Genomic DNA, 6,014 nt, shown 5'->3' with positions numbered 1-6,014 from the left:
ATACAATTTATAAATAAAAAAATAAGTAACCTACACCAGTAATTAACATATTATCTGTATTTGTTGACATTTTGTAAATAAATATCTATATTGGGCTATTTTCTGATAAAATTGGCTACTTTTTCGAAAAATTACTACTTTCCTGTAAAGCTGGCAACACTGTTCTTTTCTATGAAACGGAGGTTAGAAGGTTTTTGTGATTCCTAGCATTCTGCTGATTATATTATCAATTTGTTTATACTCAGTTGACCGAAAACTTATATCTAAATATGGGACATCAGAATATTTGGTTTTCTCATCCTAGAAAGTTTGGTCCAGGATCAAGATATTGGTAATAACTTAGTTTTGTGATTGAGATATTTTTTTCCCTTAAGCCTAACGTCCACGTGGTCAATCACTTAAAAAGCTTTTTAGATTTTAAAGTAGTCTATTCAATTTTATATATTTTATCTATCTATATATTTTATATAAGTTACATTCGGTTTCTTTATATTAAAATACCGTAGATATTACCGTAAGATTAAAAATTAACTTGAATTTCAAAATGTTATAAAGCAAATTTTCTTCGAAGCATTTCACTTTGAAACTGATTATTAGTAATAGATAATTCTGTATCAAAAATTAATTTCAAGATTGAAGTGTATCTAAAATAAACTATAGCAGTTTTTATTCAAATAGGTCCTTAACACGTGCGTTTGGTAATACGGAATGTCTGTTCGTCGTAAATTTAATACGTTAAGGAAAACTTTACCACTTCAAACTAATTATATTAGATAACTTAATCACTACAAACTTACAGAAACAGAATTTTAACCGAATTTTTATTTATAAATAAATTTTTTGGCATTAATATTTTATGGAACAAATATGACAAAACATATGCTAACACTTACGTTCATTTTTTATATTTTTTTCAAATGCTTTTAACATTCTATTCGTTTTTTGGTAATGACATTTTAAATACTTAAAATTTTAAAAATATATATTTTTCATAACAAAAATTTCTATACAGGCACATTATACTTGTACGATTGGTACACGTCTAATCTCCAATAGAGCTAAGTCATCTGTACTTCTTTCTTAATTTAGGTTACTTACATTACTCCTACCCAAGTCTCCCTAGTCCCTAACTGTAACTGATTTAGCATGTTCTTCTTTGCATTACAAGATGACATTGCGCATTCGTCAGGAACTTCTGTTCGAACTAACCTCACCTGCCGTCAGTGATTTTGAAAAGGTGGCAACACTAGGAGTATGGCTATTTGAAAGGTTTTCTTCCTTAAAATTAAATTGATTCTAGACTAAGGTGACTAACATTTCCAAAATTCATACATTTTTGGAATAATCTGTATAAAATATGCTAAAACAAAAAATTGTAGGAATACTTACTGAGTATGCACCGTTCAAAGACCCCTTGCTTAAGTTTGTTTTTGTCTCGGAGTAGCACATTGGACGACGGACGTGGAAAAAGCTGTGTCGTAAATCAAAATTGAATTATATTTATTTACATCAAGACATTAGACATCTTATGTTGCATCTGACTAATATTTATCTTCATAATGTATATCATGATAGAATTATTGTCATTAGCAAGCATTTTACCTTTGTTGCTTCATATAGTCAATAATAATACTAAGTCATTTCTAATTACAATAAAAATACTTTAGTATATTATGATCTATCATGTGATATCTCCCAAAGTTCAGCAAAAAAGTTATCAGGAAACACGTCCGAGAGTTTATAGCATATTTCATATGAATTATTTCCAAAAATTATACGTATTTTGGAAATGTTTGAGTCAAATTAGTCTAGAATCGATTAATTTTATGGTAGAAAAGCTTTCAAAAGCCATACCCCCTAAATTGCATAAGTGCCCATTATAATCAAATCCCTTGCTTTATGAAGGATTTGGTTAATGTGTGTAATTAATTGCACCAATCCCTTTTTATATGTGGCTGAAATTTTAATAATGTGATTTTAACAGCAATCTTTACTTAACATAGATGTGTTTTTCTTGGCAAATAAGGTGCTGGTGAATTTGTTATTTTCATTTACTAAAATAAAAATATTGCTATTAAATGAAAATTTGTTCTATTACTCAGTGTTTGTTTGGTCGAGTACCAAGGTACCTGTGTATTTGATTAATGCCATTTTGATATACACAGTAGCAAAGAGGGGTTAATTATCAAGGGATACCTGTATTTCTATTTCTTTTTAAACCATTCTTCTAACTCTTACATGTTATTTCTAAAAATAGGTAATGTAATGATGTTATATTAACACATTAATTGCCAATCTATCTTACATTTCTTGATGCCATTTTAATTTTATATATTATACTGTTTTATTGTGTTAATTTTTCAATTTTCTTTCAAAAAAATATTCTCTTTCTGTGACTTAATGATTACTTTTTATTCCTTAACCAGAATTAATTTACTGATCATTCTGTTTTAAATTGTATTAGAAAGTTTGTATCAAACACTATGAGCTAGATTGTGTTCTACAAAATAACTTAAGTTGGTGTCTTAAAAGAAACAATCACCTACAAGTTAACTTGTTGGCAGTCAACATATTAACTAATCCTTTCTTCAAATTCACTTTACTTAAAAGCTTGTTACCAATGTAAGAAATATGTTATGGTTTAAATAAACTCTGAATGAGGCAGTTGGGGTCTTATTATAGTATAGACTAGTTGTGCGCAAACTATTTTCATTTCCGACTCCCATCTTGTGTAAAATTTTGCCACGACGTTTTTTAATTGTCAATGTATTTAAAGTGAAATTTTTCCTGGGATTTGTACTCATGTTTCTGCCTTATTAGAGGTCTGAATAAAACAGTTTTATGAAACAATGGTTTTATTTATGCATATGGGTATAAATATTTATTTAATGAAAAATACTTTTAAAAAAAAACTGTCATAAAAATTCAGTGTAAGGTAATAGCTTGCAAAGAGCTCATGATTGCTTCTATGTTCAGATCTGTATTGGAAATTGCAAGCTGTAAGTCATGGGTGGCCAACAGTTTTTGCCCCAGGTCGAATTGGAAAGAAAACTTTTTCTATAGGCCGAACCAGAGGTTGCCATAGGAAGATTTTGAGGTGGTGCGAGATCTCATTGTGGTGTCGCCCTGTAGAGACTAAATTGTACATAAAGATTACAGATACAATTTTCACATTATCATGCTTTATCAACGTTCTACGCTGTACTTACAAGATTTGTAATGGAGGGTTTTTTTTTTTTTAAAGAGGTATCAGAATTTTTCATCAAGATACTTGGACTTGAGTAGCTAATATTGAAAGATTGATCGCGAGCCACATAAATTCATTAGATGGGCCATATGTTGGCCATGCCTGCTGTAAGTCATCCTCTGTCTGTAATAGACAATTGTTTTTGTAAAAATTATAGTTCTATTTTCATAAATAATATAATTTCATTTCACTATTTTACTAGTACTTGTTGAAGAAAAGCCTTATTTTTTTATTGTCAAATAAATTTCTTTGAATTTGGCGACCCCAAAATATTTTCTCGTGACCCACAGTTTGCAAACCAGTGGTATAGACCATGCCCATTGAGTGTAAAAAAAAGTCAAACAAACCAATGGTCTACATGTGACACTTTGCAAGATATAGCCTTTGAATTGAGCCTATCTAGAATTTTCAAGGCCCTCAAAATGGTGTAAAATTTAAGTGGAAAAAAATCCAGATTTTGCTTGGCATTTGCTTTGCTCAAAGCAATGCTAAAAATCAACTGCTTTTACACTTTACTAGAGACGGCTAAAAGTTCATAAAACATGAGAAGTGCCGTTGTACAAACTACTACTGGGGCAATTGGACTTGTGCTATACACTTTAAGCCTATCACATGTTCATATGCAGATCAATCTGGATATATTATAAGTTATTTTTCTCTACTATATACAGCTGTATTATTTTGTCTTAGTGCCTCTTAACCTTATATATATACTTTACATATTTTTTAAATACTGTAGCGTATACATGGCGTCCTGTAAGTCCAGAATCATAGAGGGAAAAAACTGGATTACAAAATGTGTTTGAAGTATCTACAGTTGTGATGTTCTCTTTGGATCATTCTCTGGTATTCCTTCATACTTTGTTTTTTCAGATGAAGAAATGCTCTTGATTTTCACTTCATACATCATAGATTTCAAATGGATCCACAAATAAAATTTAAGGAGAATGAGATCTGGTCTTCTGGGCAGCAAATCAGTGTATCCTCTAGGTACAATTCAATGTTTTAGGAAAATTACTGAAGATAACATTGCTCTGCCAGGACATATTGTGCAGGATTGTTAAGGTATTGAAACTACTCAGTATTTATCCTTATGATTCAGTAGGTTTGGAAATGCCACATCATTGTTAATGTTATGTCAAAAAAGAAGGAACTATTAGTCTGTTGCTCTGTATTCTGTATCATACTATGACATGGATGGTTCCCTGCTCCTTGGAAGGATCTAACTAGTGAGGATTTGTCGAGGACAAATACTGAGAGCTTTGGCGGCTGACTTCACCAGAAATGTAAAAATTTGTAGTGGAAACATAGTATTGTGTATGCTTGTTGTTCCATCCATTTGCAGAACTGAACACATTATCTGTCAAGATCATTTTGACTTAAATGTTGGTGGATGCTGCATTTGTACAGATACCAGCAATTAAGCCACTAAGATGCAATGAATAATGCTTGTTAAAAAGAGTCAGTTTCTTGGGACATGCATCAAAGCAATTTGTGTTGATCATGAAATGAGTTATCTTACTGGAGCTACTAATTTCCTCATCTGTAAGTGTTCAGTGGTCTGCTTGACTTATCACTTATGGAGTCAATTTCTTTAAATTTGACTGTCTTGTTAACACAGCTGTGTATGATTGGTGGGTTACATAAATAAAATACATACACTTCATGTAAAAGCAAGGAAATGTTGGCTTAAAGAACACATTCAATTAAATTTTCATTTACATTGCCAGCAACATTCCTTCTTATTTTAAATGAACACATTAATATTTTTTAATGTTTTATATTGTCTGAAAAGAATATCAATGATATATTGAAAGTACTTGCTAATTCTGTTCAATTAATAAATAAAATCTTAACACTGAAAGACAATATGTTGATGGTCTGGATGCAGCCTGGGAAACTCTTTGATGACTGAACACTGCCTGTGGTTCTCCACCACCAAAATAATGTCAATTAATTTCTCCTTACTGGTATCATGCTTTTCTTGTAAAAGAATAAAGATCAATATAACTCCTATGGTTCTAGACATATGGAACATTCCATAGTACATTTATACTAATCCTATGTTCTTTATAACACATAAATAAAAAATACTTTTTATTTACGTGTTATTAAAAAATTATTATTGTTTTTTAAATAAAAGATGAGCTATAAATTTTAAGCACACAATACAATCATTTTGATACTATAACTCTTATCATTTTGCTCTATTATTCCACACTATCTTAGCTGTGTCTGCCAACTTAGCCAAATGTAAGTTTTTTGCAGATTCTTATAGAAATGATAGAAATGCCTATTGAAGATAATTCTGATGACAACTCATCTCCTTTTTAGCCAACTACAAATGTTCTATACAGTAGATCCCTCTTGAACATGGTAGATACATTCTGTGTTATATGAATTCCATGTTGTACAAGTCACTTAAATACATGAGTCAATCACAGCCAGGCATGTGTGCAGTTTAGTGGCTACGGGGCAAGTTTTCTTCCATAAAATTAATCAATTCTAGACTAATTTGACTCAACATTTCCAAATCACATATAATTTTTTGGGAATAATTCATATAAACTATGCTATAAACAAAAAATTGTAGGATTTTACTTACCGAGTGCACACTGTTTGAAAATGCCATTGCTTAAGCTAGTTTTCGTCGCAGAGTGGCGCATTGAATGACGTGCGCATTTCAGGAAATGCGCACGTCATTCGATGAGCCACTCTGCGAACTTATTTTTCTGCGAAAAATTCACTGAACTTTGGAGACATCATT

This window comes from Centruroides sculpturatus, unplaced genomic scaffold (genome assembly GCF_000671375.1).
Source record: "Centruroides sculpturatus isolate CEXI.00-Female unplaced genomic scaffold, Cexi_2.0 scaffold684, whole genome shotgun sequence".
NCBI classification, from domain to species: Eukaryota; Metazoa; Arthropoda; class Arachnida; order Scorpiones; family Buthidae; genus Centruroides; species Centruroides sculpturatus.
This window is presented reverse-complemented; position numbering follows the sequence as displayed.